The 21,192-nt window shown below is 36.6% G+C and overlaps 1 long non-coding RNA gene across 1 annotated transcript in view; it reads right to left on the minus strand.

The window, feature by feature from the left end:
• The window catches only part of LOC116439551, a 99,447-nt gene that overhangs the window by 10,085 nt on the left and 68,170 nt on the right, over positions 1 to 21,192 (minus strand). The window contains exons 2-5 of the long non-coding RNA XR_004238193.1: positions 20,511 to 20,559; positions 20,108 to 20,166; positions 8,568 to 8,599; positions 240 to 289 (exon numbers count right to left, since the gene is read on the minus strand). This is a non-coding gene — a long non-coding RNA (uncharacterized LOC116439551). The remainder of the gene's footprint in view (positions 1 to 239; positions 290 to 8,567; positions 8,600 to 20,107; positions 20,167 to 20,510; positions 20,560 to 21,192) is intronic.

A 21,192-nucleotide genomic window follows, 5' to 3' on the forward strand; every position in this document is an offset into this window, starting at 1 on the left:
ATTTTGTTAGCAGACTGAAGCAATACACACTAAAGCCATATCACCTGCGATATTATACAGTTGATCATCAGCTCTGCTCCAAATATAGATTTAGACTGGTGATATTAAAGTTTGAAAAAATGGATTATCAGAAATTGTATCCGCAAAGAGAGATATTTATATAGAGGAGATTCCTACTATAAATTCTTTATTGAGCTTGTATTGATTGCTGTTAGAAGTAAAAAAATGGCTAGATTTACCTTCTTACTGCATCATCTGTTGGGAAACTGGATCTTCACTTACACAGATGCTAAAGGGAATGAATAGACAGATGACAGACAGGAAGACAGCCATTGCACTCAAAGTGCAGACAAAAGACATAAACTCTATGCATGACAATACTGTAAGACAGTTGTTTGCAAAAGGGAGAAAAATGAGACTATGAATAAAAAAGGTTAATTCAAATGTGTGAGGACAGCTTACAATTACTCAGAAAGAAATTTGATCAGGACCCATTCAAATTCATCAGCTTTTGCAAAAAGTCATCTGCTAATAATACAGTTGTTTAGGAACTTATTTGTCTTATTACAAAGACAGTGGTAAATTTGGAGAAAACTGACCAGATGAAATCTTAACCTCACTGAGTTTCTGAACTCACTGAGTATCTGTTCCTCTTCCAGGCCAGGATTTCAGCTGTTGTGCCCTTTACTTGGAGGTCTTCCATTCATGCACTAACCAGCTATTTCACTGGTGAGATCTAGTGTAAGTCAGATCTGTCCATTTCATTAAAGAAAAATATCTGATGGTTTAATACTACCAGCAAAATTGTACAAGTCATCTTTTCTTTATCTATGGTATTCATGTGGCTATAAAACTAAAAATAAAAGCAGGCATTTTGTGTACCCGGGATTGACAGCCTAAAAACCAAAGTAATATACTGTCATCCAAACTTTCTTACTGAATGAATAATGCATTAAAAAATAATTTTATATTAATTCAATCAAAAAAAATCCACCTTCAATATTTAATTTGTAGTGATCAGTCTTTTCCACTAATCCATACCAGTGTGGAGGTTCTAAGGCAATATTGTTATGTGCAGATCTCAATACCCTCAAAACTGAACAGAAGCAGCCTGTTCAATGATGAGAAGACTGTAACCCTGAGGAAAGACTAACAAAGGTGATATTTGTTTCCATGTCTAGTGAAGGTGATATTTGTTTTGAGATACTAGGAGTAGCTATTGACCAGAAACAACGACTTCAGGAAATAAGTATGTAAAATTTTGGGACAGCCAATGCATCACTTACATGGCTCTAACTTCCAGTACAGAAAGAGAATGACAGGTGTATGTATTTGTGCTTTCTTCCTGAAGCAGTTCGTTGCCAAAATCTTTCTTTCTCAAAGGTTAGTCTACACTTTTTTTCTATTCTAAAGAAGTATAATTTTGGAGAGGGTTTCTGATTGCATTTCTTTTAACTAGTTGTCTCATAGATATATTTAATAGAGAAGGATGAATATAAAATATTACAGTAGCCTGAAGTCTGCAGTAGTTTGTAAAGTAATTTGTGCTTAAATGTGTGATGTAAAAAGATTGGGGATTTTTAACCTCTCCTATAGGCATGCTTTTGAATTTTTGCAAGTGGATTAATCTATCTACATGACAAAGTGCTCAGGCATGTAAATACCTGTGACCTGAGCTGAATTAATCTACTGTGATTCAATACCAGAACTTGACTGCAACTAATAAAGACTGATGGCAAAATGAAAGTTTCTGATTCACCTAATGAGTTTATTGGTACATTTAGAGCTATTCATGTGGCAAACCTTTTAGCATTTATATTGGGATATTTCTATTTACAAACAGCAATTCTGATGTTTACATTTGCAGTTAAACATGTTTTAGGTATATGGGTTTTGTTCTGCAGCTTCTGTAATTTGTTTGAAAGTGTCTGATAGTTTTTCATGATGGTTTTATTTTCTTTATGCCTAAAATGTTTTGTTTGTTTTTTTTTTTTTTACTTAAAAAGGGGATGATAAGGCTAAAACATATGTTTAAAGACATAATTATTGAGAAAATAATCTGTTCCGCTAACTTTATGTGATTCATTTTAGTGGGTATTGATTACAGAAAAATTGAGATGCACACTTTTCATGTTTAACTAAAGAACAGAGCAGGAGTTGCATGCCTATTGCTTTCTTATGCTTAAGCGCGATTGGAACTGAATTTGCTCAATTGCAGCAGAAATTTTCCTGCATATTCTGAGCTGCCAGATGTGGTAAAAATCTTTATCAAAGTGATGTGTGATAAAATGTCATGTATTTTTTTAGCAAACCATTAGTTCCAGGAGTACAGATGGAGAAGGAAGAACCTCTTATGGAAATGACTGAAGATGGTAGGACTGAGGAAAAAGAAGTTGCACAGGGGAGCAGACATTTCAAGATCCAGAGGTTAACACAAAACAGTACAATAGGGATCAAAGCTCTGATTCTTGAAGCAGTAGTTGCCAACATGTGCACGTGTGCAACCTCCTGTTAAAGTCAATGGAGATAAGATAAGCAGTAGACCTTAACTCAGCTTACCACATGTACAGATTTAATTCCTGTTTTCAAGGACAGGCAGCAAACTGTATTTCAGACTTGCATCTGCACAGGGGTGGAAGCTGTGACTTAGGAAGCTGGGGACACCTGGGTGAAGCCCTTCAGGCTGAAAGCTAAAGGCCAGGCAGGCAAGGAAGCCGGGGCAACTAAGCTAGACTGCATTTGTCTAACCCAAACCAATTTTTTCATCCTGTTTATAAATTTCAGACTCCTTCTACACATTAAAAGTACAACGAATGTTTAAAAGCTGTCTTTTTATAAAAAAATTCTGAGAAATGGATGACCTTAAATAAGTGTAGTGCCCTTGTGGTGGGTTGAAACTGGCTAGATGCCAGGTGCCCACCAAAGCTGCTCCATCGCTCCCCTACCCAGCTGGGCAAAGGAGAAAAGTTATAACAAAAAGCTGGTAGAATGAGAAAAGGACCAGGAGACATCACTCACCAATTACTGTCACAGACAAAACAAACTTGACTTCGGGAAATCAGCTTAATTTCTTACAAATCAAATCAAATCAGGGTAGGTTGAGAAATAAAACCAAATCTTAAATGACTTTCCCACCACCCCTCACTCCTTCCCAAGCACAGCTTCACTCCTGATGTTTCTACCTCCTCCCCTCCCTCAGCAGCACAAGGGACTGGGGAATGGGGCTTGCGGCCAGTTCATCACAGCTGTGTCTCCTGCTCCTTCCTCCTCAAAGGAGGACTCCTTTTGTTGGGAAAAACTCTAGTTGTGACAAATAGTGTTTAGTCTTAGTGATGCTGACATCTCGAGAGTCAGAAATAGTTAACCATTTGCTCAGGGAGTTACAGGAAATGAGAAGGGGGTTGAGAAACAAGGTCCTTCCTAGTTGTTGCAAAATGTGGAATATGTAAAAACTTTCTTAAGGATGTTCTTTAATGTTTCATCTTTATAACTTACAAGCCTAATCAACAAGAAGGGAGATTTAATCCATGAAACAGATAGCAGCTAACAAGCAAGCTCTAAGTGATATCCATGTGTTAGAAAAACAAATCAAAGTTTAGGGCTTGACATGCTTCAACGAGATCCGACTTGGGGGGAGGAGCTAAGAAAGCTTGGGAGGAAATGAGGAGTTTATGGACCACAAGAACATTTGGCAGTTCTCCCAAGATGAGGAAAAAAATAGTAAAACCAGGTCAGTAATTCTGCTGGAATCAGCTCCAAGTGGGTAAAAGGTAATTCTGGTAGGGGCAGTCTGCAGCCAGCAGCCCACAGATCACTAATCCAAGAAATCCACTGACCAAAAAGAAGAGAAAGACTGAGCATGCAGACTAATTAGCATGAGAAGCAAGAGAATCATTAACCAATAGAAGATAAAATGCTAATTAATAAGAGAACTTGTAGTCAATGAACAAACAATTTCTTTGTTTGCTAAAATGTATAAATAGTTAAAAGTTTTGATAATTGGTGTGCACGTTAGGAGGAGCGATTCCTCCACGCACCTGGTGCCGAAATAAAGCAATGCCTGCTTTCTAGTACTGAAATCATAGTGTTAGAGAGTTTTATTTTCCCAGTGGTTTTGGTGACACTCAATGCTCTTCTCTTGCCCCAGCCTGGGGTCCCTCCTATGGGAGACAATCCTCCAAGAACTTCAAAACTCAGGAATGAGTCCCTCCCACAGGCTATAGTCCATGAACTACTTCAGCATAGGTCTCCCCTCATGGCCACAGGTCCTGCCAGGAACATCAGCGTGGGCTGCCATGCTCCAGTACAGACTTCCCACAGGTCGCAGCCTTCTTCTGGCATCTTTCTCCTCTGGTGTGGGGTCCTCCATGGCCTGCATGGTGACAGCCTGACTCACCATGTTCTGCACCATGGACTGAGTTGGAGCACCTCCTCCCCCCCTTCCTTTTTCACCAGCCTTGGCGTCTGCAGGGCTGTTTCCTTCCCACATTCTCACTCCTCACTTTTGGGTGCTGTTACACTGTCTGATTTTTAAATACATTATCCCAGAGGCACTACCACCATCACTGATAGGCTCAGCCTTGGCCAGCAGTGGGTCCTTCTTGGAGCTGGCTGGCATTGGCTCTTTTGACACACAAGATCATCACAGAATCCATCCCTGTAGCCTGATCACTACCAAAATCTTATCATGCAAACCAAGTACAGCACTGAACTTTCACCGAGTTCAATTTTGCCATTTAGCCTTAAAATTATAAAACCAAATGTAATCCTTAGACTATGAAAAGTTGCATTTCCACATGGAAGCATAAACATAAGTTGTTCATAGAAGAATTCAAAAAATAATGAATTGTAAAAAATAAAAGTAATGTTATCCTGTTCAAAAAAATCAAAGTCATTTCCATTGCATAGATTTATCTTCATTACATTTGGAACTAATTCTGTTCAATCCTACTTCTATGCAGACAAAAAGCAAAACTGACATCCATCAAGAACAGGCCTACAATATCACCAGCTTATTTGTATTCCCACACTACATCTCCATGTTGTCAAGAGGGAAATCAGGCCCTGAATTTAAAATTAAAGCCAAAATAGTCCTAAACCATACTTTTGGGTTTTGTTTAGTCTAGGTTTTTGCGGTTTTTTTTTTTTTTGGGGAGGGGCAGGTGTTCTCTATTTTTTTTTAATTTATCTAATGCTCAGATGGTTTTTGTGTTTCAAAATAATGTATTAAATTTTCAGGGCTCTTGGTGCCTTTGAAAAACTCTTTGAAGAGTGAGCTCTCAAATGCATCAAATACAATTGCTCACCCTACGATGTAAAATAATTCAAACAATCATGCAAAACTATGACTATGAAAGAGCAATTTTAAACTGTAACAGAAAAGATGCCTCAGATGCGCAATTACTTACCAAAAAAATATTTCAAAGAAATACTACAAAAATAAAAAAGTAATTTAAGGATTTTCTGAGGATGAGAGATAAGATCTCCCAGCTATGTTTTCAAGCAACTCGAAGGAATGATATCAGGTTAGAACCTTAGGAGAGAAGGCTTAATGATCACGTAACACAGATTTGACAGCAGCTCAATGTCATTAATTCCTTCACCATTTATATCTGTAGCTTAAACGTAAGGGTCAGGGTCAGTTTTTTTTTATTTATAAATGTAGAAGTAGAAAACATCATCCCAAAAGACTTCAGCTGCCTTTTGTGAAGAGATTTCACTTTATATATAAATTTCTAAGTCTGGAAAAAAACCTTAGGTGGATTTACAATTCATTCAGATTTCTTTTTTCCACCATCCTTGGTTGCTAATATATTCATCATATTTTTTTTATTATTCTTCTAAAGTGGAACATTTTGGACTCAGAAATGGTGTTTTCTTTTTCAGCATCACATCATGTGGCATGTGATATGTTTTGGCATGTTAGTAGAGAAACAACTGAAAAATCCAGAGTTATCAATTCTCAAATTGAAAAGATCATCTTGAAACTACTACATGTTCTAAAAGGACTAGTTTCATTTATAACTCATTTCTCAGTGAGAATAAGGAAAGGAATCATTGCTGTTTTAATTGGAGTTTCAGTAACACTACATGCAAAGCTGACTATATACTGTATTTATGTAGTTCTCAAAGCTGACAAAATTTAGAATATTATTTTGGTTTTTTGTTTTGTTTTGTTTTTCTGAGAAACTTGGTCAGTGTTTCTTGTGCTTCATTCCTGAATCACAGCTCATTTTAGTATATAGAGTTGCGTTTTGATCTTATGTGTACAGGTATGATATAGATGGATAAAGAATTTGTGTGTACATGAGCTCAGCTGGTCAGTGCATGGTGCTAATAACGCCAGGGTTGTGGGTTTGATCCCCATATGCACCATTCATTTAAGCATTGGAGTCAAACCTTGTGAGTCCCTTCCAACTCATAATATTCTGTGATTCTGTGAAATTCCAAAGCCTCATTTTCATCTGTTTCCCATATTTCTCCTGAGAATCAAACCTTAGAGGTATCTCTTCCCCTTTATCCCACTGCTTTAAGAAATCTGTTCAGCATTTTACCTTATACAATGGCGATGAAGAGCCATGAGCCTGCTGCAATCAGAAGTGCGATTGCAGCGATGGTAAGCTAGATCAAAACTAGCTCAGGCACTAAGTACAGATTATATGGGCTAACCCCAAACCTAAGTGCATTAGGGGTTATGCAGCCTGTAGGGACGATGTGGCCCATGCAGGTCATCACAGCTGCCATGTGGACTTTAACTGACCAAAGGTGGCTTGAGAACATGTACAAACGTACAAAGGTACTACATCTCACCTGGCCAAAAGCTCTGCATGCCCCCTGGTTTGCTCTCTAATGCAGTGGTGTGGAAACAGACCAACATGTCCTACATCAGAGCCACTGGTGCTGCTATTTCTTTCCACTGTTTTAGCTGAAAGGAAAATTTTTAAGAAAATATACTGTAATGTATGTGGTGCAGCTTGTCTGTTTACCTCATTCACTCTCCTTTCTTTAAATAGATATTTGCATATAAATTGCTTGGAAGAATATATTAGCAACCAAGGATGGTGGAAAAAAGAAATCTGAATGAATTGTAAATCCACCTGAGGTTTTCTTCCAGACTTAAAAATTTATATATAAAGTGAAATCTCTTCACAAAAGGCAGTTCCTTTAAGTTGTCAGCACTCCTGTGTTTGAAAATTATATCACCGTTGTAGAAATAAAATACCACTGAAAGCAGGATAATTAATAAAACAGGGGGAAGTTCTTCTCCTCATTTTGACTTGGAAGTTCAGTATTTATAAATGTAGCAGTTATTGTAGGGTAAAGAAGCTTGCTGACGTATTGATTCAATTAAAAAACTTCAGAGTGGAAAAGCAGTGTGCAACAGCAAAATGTTGAGAAAAAAAAATGAAACTGGGTTCAGAGAGAATCTAAGGAGGAATCTAAACTGAGGAAGCACAGTCTGAGGGAAAGATGACTCTTTGGAAGCAGATAATATGGAGGCAAAAGCAGAGTTGTGCATGAGCATATATAATGACACGTTTTTCAAATAACTCTTGCCAAACGTCTTCTGTTTTCCATGTATACCAACACAAATCAGATTTGTTAAAAGAGATGTTAGAAGACATAATTAGAGTGAGACAGACATAAACAATTCCAAATAATTTCCATAGTCTCTGTTCACGCAATCAGTGAAGAAAGCAAAAAAAAGAGATACACAGACTAGCAGAAACTAAAAAAATTCATGATTTACAAAAAACAGAAGACAAAGAGAGGAGAAGGACATGCTTTATAAGGTCATGATTTTTGTTTCATGTACTACATGAAAGGATTGATAATTTTTTTGAGTGACCAGTTTTAAATATATATATATAATATATAAATTATATTGATAATAGATACTTGTTATTTATTTATAATAGATATTACAATATATGCCCATCTATATAAAAATAAATTAATACTTCCTAGCTTTCTTTGCTGCTTGTCTGCCTTTTTGAGATTTTGGGATGCATTTGAAAATACATAGTTGAGTACTGGTCCATTGAGAGACCTGAACTCTTTTCTTTAAATGAAATACAGTCATCTCCACTAATTATAGATGTCCAAGTGCTTAAATTTCAAATAAAAAAACCTTTTGTCATTGTAAAACTCTGAATGAAAAGTGAGAAGACTGAGTGTGTTCTATTTAATTAGAAGAAAACCAAGATGTGTTACCTGGATAATTACAGTTCTGTTAGCCAGCATTAATCTGAGGTCAATAGCTGGCTTGGACTTGACTACTAAAAAGATAAAGTAAAATAAAACAAATAAACAAACAAAAAAATCCAAACCAAACCAAAACAAAACAAAAAACAAAACCCAAATATAACCCCCAAATATATATATATAAAATGGATTGTGACAAACTAGATTTATCTACTACTTTCTTCTGCCTATTTTTTTAAAGAGACTAAAGATTACCTGGAAAAGGTAATAGTGTTTACAGACTATAGTGGGAACTGTGGGACATTGGGTTTGGGACCACAAAACATTTTGGTGATATTGTGTCTATTTAGAGTTGTACTTACCATGCATCAAAATTCATTTTGTAAGCTGAAACCTAAAGCAATAAACAACAGTCAGTTGTTTCAGGACCCGGTTGTATTTGCCGCATGATTTTCATAAATAGTCTGGGAAAATTCCAGTATATATGTATCAATATAAAGAATCATTCCTTACTAAGTAATGCTCCCAAATATCTAATGGATAGGAAGTAAGCACACCCCTCACTCTATCTCTTCTCTTCAAGAAGGCTAAAGAGGGACTTTTTATGAAGGCAGTGATAGGACAAGAGGAAGTGGCTTTAAACTGAAAGAGGCTAGTTTTAGATTAGATATTAGGAACAAATTCTTTACTGTGAGGGTGGTGAGACACTGGCACAGGTCCCCCAGGGAAGTTGTGGATGTCCCATCCCTGGAAGTGTTCAAGGCCGGGTTGGACTGAGATCTGAGCAACCTGGTCTAGTGGAAGGTGCCTCCACCCATGGAAAGGGATTTGAGCTAGATGAATTTTAAGGTCCCTTCCAACCCAAACCAATCTACTATTCCGTGATTTACCCCCTGGACCGTAAATTGGTGTCATCAAGGAAAGTAGGCACAAATTATTTTTGATCAGGGACTTCTCTTGTGGAATATCACTTGTGGTAATCTGATTATTACAGATATTAGCAGACTATACTATCACAAATGGGATTTATTTTAGTACAGCATTAAACAGACAAGATTCAGACTTCTGAGGAGATCATAAATTGCACGGTTGAGATGGCAAGAACACTTGTGTATTTATGAATGTTTGGAAAATCACAAAGTGTACATGTGTTAGGTAGATCAGACAAAGAAAATGATCAGAAGGCAGCACTGAGTATGTTGAGATGGCTGGGAAGAGCAATAAATCAAAATCTGTTAAATTCCCTTTAGAGGTTGGGGATTTCGGTTACACCTTCTATCATTGTAGCAGGTAAGAATATGATAATTCTGCTACTTAGATTCACTTTTCCTATTTGGTGAGACATTCAAAGACAAATTCAAAGGGAAAATGAGGAGCAGTAGGAAATACAGAGGACATAGAAGGACATATGGGTTTATGTTTATATCCTCAGATTATCAGGGCCTTGACAACAGGCTGGCAACAGATTTTACTTTTGTACTTTGGTTCCTCCTCCATTTTCCTCAATCTGAGATACTCTGTTTGGGCTTGTTTCTTCTTATAGAGAGACAGAATCTATCTACTCCTGTGCTGCTGGTTAAACAGTCAGACTTTTCTTTTTTCCTAGTAAAGAAGAAGGGGAAGAACAGAAAAGAATTCACAAGTGGAGCAGGGGCAAAGTAGATTCTACAGGACTCTCAGCAGGGCTTCAATTAGTTCAGCACTACTGTGTACTGCTCATTTTCAGTCCTGTTAGAGCACCAAACTGGTGGTCAAGGAGCTCTTTAAATCATAAAGATAGAATCTGCAGAGAAATGCAAAAGCCTAATAATTTTCCTCTTCTCAGAAGTATTTTCCCAAAATTTTCTCCAAGCTCTGTCCACATCTAAGTGCCCTTTTTTCAACCTGTTTAAGAGGTGATGGATGAGACATGAGCCCCAAATTCTGTTATAGTTGTAGGTCTTTTGTGCCAGTTAACATAGTCAGTTATATTTCTTTTGCATCTTCTCTGCATCATTGAGTTGCATTGTTGTCATAATGAACATTCTATATGACAAAATTCATAATCTTTTGCTTAGTTTCTTGCTCTGTTCATGTCAAACTAGTTTTTTGGCATAGGCTGTTAGCCTCCCTTAATAAAAGGCATTTCTGTATTCTGTGCAAGAATAACTCTCTGGCCCTGAGACTTATTCTTCTTGTATCTTGCCGGCAGGAAGGAAGAGACTTTGTGCACTGACATGCTGCATGATCTCCTACATAATGAAAATGCAGCAAATGTGTTCGAAGTGAAAGGAAATGGAGAATGACAATAGGGGTCCTCTTATGTAAAATCCTCTTAGCTTTTCAAATGTCACTTTCAGTTGTCATGATGAAACTCTGAATAAAGGAGGAAAACAAAAGACCTCTAACGAGGGCGCACAGAAAGTACTGCACATTGCGAGTGGGTTTCTGCAGAGTGTTGATGCCAAGGTCCAATATTAGGAGGGCAGTTACACTACTGGGAGATGTTATCGTCCAGATAAGATATTAAAATGATGTCCCATCTGCTTATTTTTAACATCATTTTGAGATGATAAAGATCTCATGATATCAGCTCGAGGGACATGATTGTGGTGGTGTTAGGGAGGATGGGGATTAGGGAATAACTTTGCTTCCAGCTGGAAAAATCATCCTTTGTTAAATATTATCATTACAAATTAATTAGCAGTGTAAAAATCATTCATGACTGTACAGCATTCAAGATGTTATACAGGACAGACTGGTGACCATTCTGGTCTGTGTAACAGAATGCACTAAAGCTGTTTAATTGTGACGTTACCTGTGAAAGTGAAAAGAAAACAATGTGCTGATGATATACTTGCAGAAGCACCTTTCTTCGAGTACGCTTCTGCTTGCTCAACAAAAAATTCTACATAAAATCAGGTAGAGTTTAGGAAGAAGAAAAGTTTTGAAGAAAAGCTGTGTATTTAAATGCTCAGTGATGGACTTAAGTGAGTATTGCCAGACAGATATTTCAGTCATCTGCTTTCTTAAATTCTCATTTCAGTAAAAAGATTCCAATTCAACATTTGAATTATCTCTGTCTTGGAGTCACTTTCAAGTATAAGCTGCCATAACTGCAAAAGAAATATAATAAATCACAGTCCCAAAAGGTTATTTGCATGGTCTACCCAGGACTTAATTACGTAGCATGCAAAGCTTCTGAAACTATACCTGCCATCTGTAGACACAGTCCAGTGGGTAGATGGTGAGACAGCATGTCAGAACTCCCCACAATTTTACTTAGGCACAGGCTCTGAGCAAGGATACACAAATGTTTTGATTATTCTGCCTGGAGAGGCACATGGTGCCTTTCAACTCCCAAGTTAACAGAGCCACATTCCCTGTCTCAAAGTTCAGAGGAGAGGATGAGAGAAAGGAGAATATGTAGTAAATATCATGAAAGGGTGCACCAGAATCAGATAATCTGGAAGTATAGAGAAAGGCTCTAATATGCAAAGGGAGACAGAAAGTAAGAATCGGTGGAAACAGGAAAGCAGACAGAAGTTGCAACAGGGTACTTTCCACAAAAATATTTGCTAAGTCATATTGTCTTCTGTTGGAACTCAAGCAAGAGTTGCAATTTAGTATTGATACTCTTTGTAACAAAGTTAGCAGCTTCACTTCTAGCTTACTGCTTCTAAGAAACCAGAAAGTTAAAGAAAGGTGCATTACGCATGTCCAGAGAAGAGATAGTTAGTTGTTTGATTGCAATCTTTTATACATTTTGATAATTAAAGTTAGGTTTTTAATCTTTGGTTTTGCATATTTGAGGTAAATCTTAGCAATGCTGCAATTATATGTGTATGCTACCTGGATACTGTATGACCATACACTTATACATTGTACAATGAAAACAGTGAAAATTTAATTACACAGTGGTCTAAGTATTTATAAAAAATCATTGGTTTAAACTGTTGTCTATTAGAGTTTCAGGTGATTAAGTGCACTTACTAAATTTTGATGAATGTTCACAGGTAATTATATATGATACATAATCCATATGACACATAACTGTACTTGTTTTAAAGGATATTCCTTGGAAATCAAGACCACAAAAAAAAAAAAAAAAATCACATTAAATGAGTCTTTAAATGCAAAAATGTTCTTATTACTTCTATGAATTTGTATGTTGATTGAAATGCAATTTTATAAACACTTTCTTTCTTTAATGCTCTGTATTATCTTGCTTCATGCTGGGAAAGATACATGGGTAAGTTATTGATCTGCAACTCATACAAGTTATTTGAAAGGAGTCATTTAATTGCAGACTAAATGTAAATATTGGTTTGTAGGTCCACAAAGCAGAATAGTTATGGGGCAGTCACTTTTTAAACAAGACGAGGCTCAAAAAAAATTAATCAAAACACAGAACAAATCCCAAAATTCACTACCTTCTATAGATGTCAAGTACCAATGAAGACTTCAGCTTTAATATCAGGAACATACAATATTTAAAACATTATTCTAGGAAATAAAGGACATTTTTAGTTAAGGTAGGCATTTGAAGCAGAAGTTGATCTCCCACTAAACCCTATCAAAACTGAATCAATATTTGCAAAAACGTATCAAATGAATGAAAGTGTTGATTCTGTCTTTAAATAGATTCTGAAATACTCAAAGTGATAATTACCAGCATGTACATAAAATTATGATCAAAATCCTGCAGAAGTACAATGCTTTTGTACATGTATTAGCAGAGTCTCTATTCAAAATGTTACTGTGAGCCATGAAATATAAATAGCAGCTGAAATGTCAATCTATCCAAATGCATGATCATGTAAGATTAGATTCATAGGACCGTAGAACATCCTGAGCTGGAAAGGACACAAGAGTTTTTAAGTCCAATTCCAAACTCCATACAGGGAAATCTAAAAGTTAAACCATATGTCTAAGAGCGTTGTCCAAAAGCTTCCTGAACAGTGACAGGCTAGGGGACATGACTACTTCCCTGGGGAGCTTTTTCTGATCATTGTTCATACTTTCAGTGAAGAACTTTTTCTTAATGTCCAACTTAACTCTTCCTGACACAGTTTTCAGCCTTCCCCCTGTGGCCTATAAAAAGACACCAAAGAACAGCACCTCCCTCTCCACTCCCTTCATGTTGTTATAGGCAGCAAAGAGGTGACCCCTCAGCCTCTTCTCTGAGCTGAACAAACCTGTATCCTCAGCCACTCCTCATAAGTCATGCCCTTTAGCCCTTTCATCACCTTTGTTGCTCTTCTTAGGAGAGAACAATAATATAAAGAGTAAGTTTGTGAACTGAGAATTCAGGGTTTATGTGTATTTTTTTCTTTCTGAATATTTTTCTTACACAATCTTTCTCAGAACTCATCTCACACAACTTAAGATACTTACTTAGATATGTACCATATCAGCTTCTGAATCATTTACCCCTATTCCTTTTCCTGATCAGTGCATAGGAGAAGGCACTTTGAGGCAAAATTAATCTACAAAAATTAATCTGAGCTGCCGGTTTGTGGTTTTTTATTCACTAGAAATTCTTTTTTCTCTTCACTGATTAAAGAGAGAATATTCAGTGTCTAGAAAAGGTGTGAATGTCTGTTGTACAGACATATAAAAGAAGGTAAGTACCGTTCCAACATTATGCTCCAAGTATTAACTTCAGCCTATAATTTAATACCCATAGGACTGTAAATACCAGCATAAAGGCTAATAAATAAGAGTCAAAATCAATAATAAATCTACCAGCTCAACACTGTTTGGAGAATGATGAGCATCACTAGTAGGACAGGGAAGGACTTTATTCCCTCGCTATCCAGAAACATTTTACTTCTGTTAATTACTCAACCAGACTATTTTTGCAATTGATTGACTTCACAGCATCATTATTTTAATGTCTAGCATGAACTTTTACATTAAATTAAAACTTAATTTAGCTAACTTAAGTTGTAGGAATCACAGAATTTCATCCAGCAACTCCTGCATCAGGCTCATGATTTGTATGAACCCTACACCTCCTGGAAACCACATCCATATCACTTGCAAAATAGTGGCATTTTCTTTTCACCAAATCACATTTAATTTTCAATTATGGTAGCGTTAATCCTCTTTTTAATATGTACAGGAAATAAAAAATATTATGGAGCCAGACTCCACTCAGTGCTATACAATCCATAGATGAGAAGCAGTGGCTATAAGCCCCGGAAATTTTAAGTGGGATATAAGAAGAAAAATTGCAGAGTAAATGGGTAGGGCCTGCAACAGAATGCTTAACAAGCCTGTGAAACCTTCACCCTCAGGGACTTTTAAATTTGAGTGTTCAAGGCCTTGCTCAAAGTGATCTAAATTTAAAGTTAGTACTGCTCTGAGCAGGAGAGCAGTCTAGATAACCTCTAGAGGTCCCTTCCAACCTAAATGATTACATGAATCTATGATTTTAAGAGATGATTCTTGTTTGTCTTATGAATCAGCTATTTTCCAATCACTGGTTATTTTAGTGTGTTCAAGCTCTGTCTCCTATCAGAATTGTTTTTTCCCACATCTGAACCTGTAGACAATGACTTCATAATCTTATCTTGGGTATAATTTGCTAGTTTCCCAAATCTTGACCTGCCCTTGTAACTTTTCTCTGTAATATTTTTAATATATCAATATCCCTTTAAAAGACCATCTCCAAAAAATGCATGTAGGCGTGGTGGTAAAAGTCTCTCAAGTGCTGTACACAAATACACCCTCTTCACTTCTATTTAATATTTTTCTAGATATGCATTTAAAAACATGTTCACCTACTTAGCTGTAGTGTTGCTCAGGGAGCTTATGCTCACTTAAATAGTTACTATTTCCTTTAAGTCCATCGGTTTCACTGAACACCAGGACTCCATTTCTCATCCTGCAAGTGTGACCTACACATTTTGTTCCTTGATGCATGTCCTTTCAATTGGCTTTGTTAAACATATCCTGTTTAAACATATTGCTGAAAGAAAAGTTACTTCCTTCAGCAATATAATTTAGTTGAGTTGGTCTTTCCCCATTATTCCTCCTCACTAATTATCCATTATCAGCAAATTTGATCACATCATTGATGAAGAGGTTGAAAAGCAAGAATTAACTTTTCAGAGTAATCTGATTATGCATCCTGTTGACATTGATACTTCATTTGTAATTACTTTCTAAAACATCTTTCATAGCTGATATTTAAGCTTCATTGATTTTGCATAGCAGTATCTCCCACGAAAGGAAGAAAGACAAGGAAAACTGTTTTATAGAAGTATAACTGCATTATGTCAATGCAGTTACCTGCTGCAGTTATCAACCAAACCTATTGTGCAAAAAGATCCCACATTTGTTTGACAAGGTACATTTTCCATAAGGCCAGGGTGACTGCCATTTTAATCTTTGCAGACAAAATCCCTTGTCAAAGTGCCATCACGTTCAAAAACCCCAGCTTAATCATATTATTTACCCTCCTTGAATATTGTTAGACCAGGTAACCAGTTTAAAAAAGAAACTAAAAACGCCTCAGTATCTAACAGAGACTGTTATCAAAGTAAATAGGGAAACATTATTGTCAGAAACACAAGCTTTCTTTGCACTCTTTTGATACTATGGATATTTTTTAATGATGAATGATATAAGCATTTTTTTGTACCTCCCAAAATGCAGTGGTTTCATAAACATATTCTATAATGCTGATGCTATTTATATTTTTTTTGTCTTTTTTATTTTTTTTGTCTCTTTTCCATGCATTCATTTATTCATTTATTGGGCATGATAAGGAAAATATGAAGAAAAACCTTCTACATTTTTTGAAAACATGCAGCAACATTGGTTTTATTATATAAAATACACTTAATAGTGGTTATATAAATGCCTAAAACATTTGCATAGTAAACTCAGAAATGTTGATTTGAGGTCATTATTAATTTCTAGATCACTGAGACTGAAATGAATGACTTCTTGATTCATGGGGAAGAAAAGGACAGCCTATCCTTCCCTTGACTTATTGATGTAACATTTCCATACCTGCTAACATGCAAAAATAAAAAAAGGATGTTGCTTCTGTGATGTACTGGCCACTGCTTCTTTCTGGGATTATTTGGGTCTGAGTTAAAATCACATAAGGCTGCTGGTTCATGTAAGAATCCACTGCAGATACTATGACTAGGTCACACCCCTCTCTTGGTTATACAATGTAAAATGGATTTGCCTGTGTTCAGCAGCCACTTGGTTGTCGTGAACAGAAGCCTAGACAGTAGTCTGAAAATTCCAGAAAAAAAGGGGTAGACTCACAATAAAAATGACAGAAAATTAATGCATTTTCAGTTGTTTAGATTTACAATTTTTTGAAGTTCTTTCTTGTCTTATGTACAAACTTTATCTTGTTATTTAATATCTGGAGTCACAAACTGCAAATTTTACAGGACTTTTCTAAACTCCCTCTATTCTATGTTTTGCAAGCACTTCTGCTAATCAATACTTATATATTGGAAGAGAATGGTCATCAAAGATAAGTGAAATAAAAATGTACCAGTCAGTCTAATAATCAAGGTATGAGTTTAAAAAAGAAAATCTGGTATATTATAATGAATGTTTTTATTAGGCTTCCAGGATTTTTAAAGACAGGCCTTTAAAAAGTTATGGTGTCAAAAACAAATTAGGTACATAAAAGGAAGTATTCTAATTAACTACATCTAAATATGAACATTAATTTACATATAATTATTTTATCCCTTTAAGTTCTGTGTAGCTTTTGAGGAAAAAAAATGGCTAAATTAACAGCATATAATTTTATTGATGCCCTTTTCCATAAAGGGATAATTTGAATGAATTGCTGAGCTGGTGTATTAGGACACAACCAAACTGGAAAGCAGCCAGCTGACATTCTGAGAAGTCCATGTAATAGTATACATTAGGCTAAAGCAGCTACCAGATATATTATCCCAAAGCCTCTTGAAACTCTTAACACTGGGTCTGCTGAGAATATGCAGCAGAAAATCAGACTAGGTATTGTCAGGAATCTACCTGGAATTTCAATTAAAATCTTGTGGAAATCTCCCTGATTCTTTATTCTTCTTTTAATTATTGCTTGACCACCCCAGTAAATTGGTCTAATCTCATTGAAAATATCATATTGAAACTTTCTGGCCAGCATAGTAAATAATCATCAAAAGGCAGTTGTTAACTAGTTACACTGGTAAACCTAATAGCCAAGGGACAAATCTGAACACATTACTAATTTGTTTTATGCATGTTCAATGCTGCATAAAACATCGTTTTACTCCAGAGATACTCGTAATCTGAACAAACTAACATGGCCATCAAATACAATGCTCTGTTCTAAATTAGAAATTTATTGGAGTGACTTCTGTGAATATGACTTATTTTGAACTAACCAATAACCCAGGGCAGATGTCACTGTTTAATTACAGTAGGCAGCTGTCCTGATTTTTGATGGGATAGAGTTAGATTTTTTTCCTTGTAGCTGGTACAGAGATGTACACTGGATTTAGTATGGGAATAATGATGACATTGGTTGTTGCTGAGCAGTGATTATTGTAAGTCAAGGACTCTTCAGTGCTCTGCCAGTGAGGAGGGGCACATGAATCTGGGAAGGGGCATGGCTGGGACAGCTGACTTGAACTGGCCAGAGGGATATTCCGTACCACAGAGCATCATGCTCAGTGTATAAACTGGGGGGAGTTGGCCGGGAGGCACCGATCGCTGCTGGGGGCAGGCTGGACATCTGTTGGCAGGTGGTGAACAACTGCATTGTGCATCACTCAAACATCTTGTGTTCTACTTTTCTCTCTCTCTCTTTTTCGTTGCAAATATTATAATTAGTAGTATTAGTATTATGCTATTTCACTTTGTTTTAATTATTAAACTGTTCTTATCTCAACTTTTAAATTTTTTTCCTGATTCTACTGCACCTCCCACCAGGGGAGGGAAGAAGTGAGTGAGCAGCTAGTCCACACACAGCCAGTTGCTTGCTCCCCCACAGCAAGATGGGGGGAGATATGGGAGGGTAAAAATGAGAAAACTTGTGGGTTGAGATCATAAGGACAATGAAAAATTTTAAAAAAATTAATAAAAAAAGACAACAAAGAGAGGGGAAGGGAAGGAAACTACAAGGAAAACTGGTGATGCAAAAGAAAATAATTGCTCTGCACCAATCAACTGATACCCAGCTCATTCCAGAGCAATGCCAACCTCAGACAACCTCCTCTCCCCAGTTTCATTGCTGAGCACGGTCTCATACATTATGGGACATCCTTTGGGTCAGCTGGAGTCATCTGTCCCAGCTGTGTCCCCTCCCAATCCCTTGTGCATTGTCAGCCTCCTTGCTGGTGGGGTGGGGTGAGCAGCAGAAAAGGCTTTGACCCTGTGTAAGCTCTGCTCAGCAGTAATGAAAACATCCCTGTGTTATCAACACTGTCTTCAGCACAAATCATAGCCCCATATCAGCTACAATGGATATATTTAACTCTGTCCCAGTCAAAAACAGTGCAGTCTGAGTGTTTAAAAGCAAAATATTATTTAATTATTCACTGTTAGATAAAACCATTATACTGACAGTTTCCAGGAAAGGATTCTGCTGACAATGAGATAAGAAAGAAAAGCTGTAATAAAAGTTGTATGATTTTTTTTCTGCAGAAAAAACCAAGCATGGCTTGCCCAAACAAGAGGAATTTTACCTTTCAATTTCTAATGTGCACACCAGGTTTATGCCGCACTTGTATTAAAATCCACTCAGTTCAATGCCTGTCTGCAGGAACTGCATATTTATAATTAAAAGGAGATTAAGGTAATTTACTACTCTCTTGTCTGCTGCCCACTAATTTTCTTTCAAAAGGAACAACAGCACACTAACCACTTGGATGAATTAAGGGACTGGTAAATAGTATAAGCGGACATTATCACATCTTTTCATACTAATCGAATAACAGGATTGATCTGTTTCTTCCTAACAGTGACAAGAAAGCTAAAGCTTTCTGAGATTAGAGTGTCTCTGGGTTACCTTTTCAATCAAGAAGAGGATCTAGATTTCCAGTGCCTTAATATTTTCAACAGGCACTTTTCATTTATTCGTAAAAAAGCCTGGTATTCATCTGACCATGTGTAAATCTGTATGTGAGCTGAGCACTGAGCTCCTCATACAGCAAAGAGAAATAAGCATTTTAGCAGGCAGTTCACTAGACATTGCATAGTAATACAAATCATACCCTAATGTTTTTTTGTCTTCTTTCTTCCATGAATAGTAAAGTAGGATGACTAGGTCAAGTGCAGATGTCTATACTGTGGTCGTCTAGATCAACATTCATGAGCTGATAGCTCTGTAGCAGCATGTAAGGTGCCCTAGCGCACCCAAGACATTTACACAAGGCTCAAAAATATGATACAGGGTCTGTGGGAAATTCATGTTATTCTTTAGTGATGGGTGAAGGATGTAGCAGGAAGTACCCTTGACTTTGTATAAAATCCCCAACTATCTAAGTTAAGTAGTCAACTTCCACCTTTAGACGTAGTGAATCCCATTCAAGCGACTGAATGTGTCATATTTTGAGCAATTATCGTCTTTCTTCAGTGTTTCACAGATCCTGTTACTTGTTAAACCACACAGCTGGGAAACACTGATTCAATAAAAGTAGCATGTAAGTACTATGGATTGTATGGTATAGCACACTAACAATATTGTTTCAATTTTTAAAAAATTTAATTTTTCTATTGGAGTAAACTGTTGAGCTTTGAAGTTTATTCACTGTGCATTTGCTCAAAACAGTGTAACATTGCTACTACTTCTTCATTATAAATGGTATATGAAATTTTGTGTGACACTGACAGGCACTGTGGGATAAATATTTTACTTTTCCATTGGGATTTATCAGCTACCTAACAACTGAAAACACAGGAAGTAACCCACCTTCCACAGTCCAGGCTTATTGTTCAGCCTATTGGATAAATGAATGCATCTCTTGAAACCTGTTAAAAAATTAATCACTTTTAGGATGCACAAGACAATACTAGCTCCAGTAATGCATGCATTCCTTTGGCATAGATTACTGTATAATATTTAAAGACAGCTGTTTCTCCAAAAGCCAGAAATGATAGGACAGATGGATAGGCAGAGGGGTAGCAAATTCCTCAGAGGGCTTTATCAACTGCTTGCCATATTCAAAAGGTAGAAGACAATAATTTACAGTGTAGCAGAGCTTACATTATATAGTCAGTGTAAATATTTTGGCTTGTTAAGCTGACCAAGTTTTTGATACTTGCATTAATACACTTGCCATCCTCTTTTGCTGAGGGAACTCATTTCAACTTACATGATTTAGCATCTGAAAAATGCCATTTCAAGGGCACCAGTCTCCATCACTACAATAAAAAACAATCAAATAATCATTAAAAAAAGTCCACATGACAGTACAAGATCCTGTAAATAGCACAAGTCCATGTTATACCCTTTCATATCACTTCTGTTTCTGCCCATGTGGCAAATCTTTTGCAATTTATCAGTTGCTATTTGTGTCATTATATGAAGATTGAATGGGCCAGGCTTTTTGTGTTAAGAGTTCTCTCACCAAAGACTGGGGTTTCAATATAAAATTATAGTTTATAAGCAAGAAAACAAGCAAATGTGATACTCTTCCAAATTGCAGAGTATTTATTTGCAACATAAATTTATTATTGTGCGGCTATATACAAAATGAGTGCTTCTCTACTCGGTGTCTCCTTATGAAAGCAGCTCAGTGTGTTCTCCCTCTTACTTAAACTATGATTCATGAAGTCACCCTAGTTACCGCATAAAGGTAAATAAAGCTGTGCACAGAGGATATAAGCTACGAAGCACACAGAAGAATCCAAACAATAGAGTAAATGCACATTACCACACTAACACAACGTCCCAGCACTCCATGCACTCATAAGTGTTTAAAATGACTGTGGCTTGCTTTAAAAAGCAAGCTATTTGAGACTAAATATAGAGCATACATGGTGCGATGCCAATTC

This window comes from Corvus moneduloides, chromosome 2 (genome assembly GCF_009650955.1).
Source record: "Corvus moneduloides isolate bCorMon1 chromosome 2, bCorMon1.pri, whole genome shotgun sequence".
Taxonomy (NCBI): domain Eukaryota; kingdom Metazoa; phylum Chordata; class Aves; order Passeriformes; family Corvidae; genus Corvus; species Corvus moneduloides.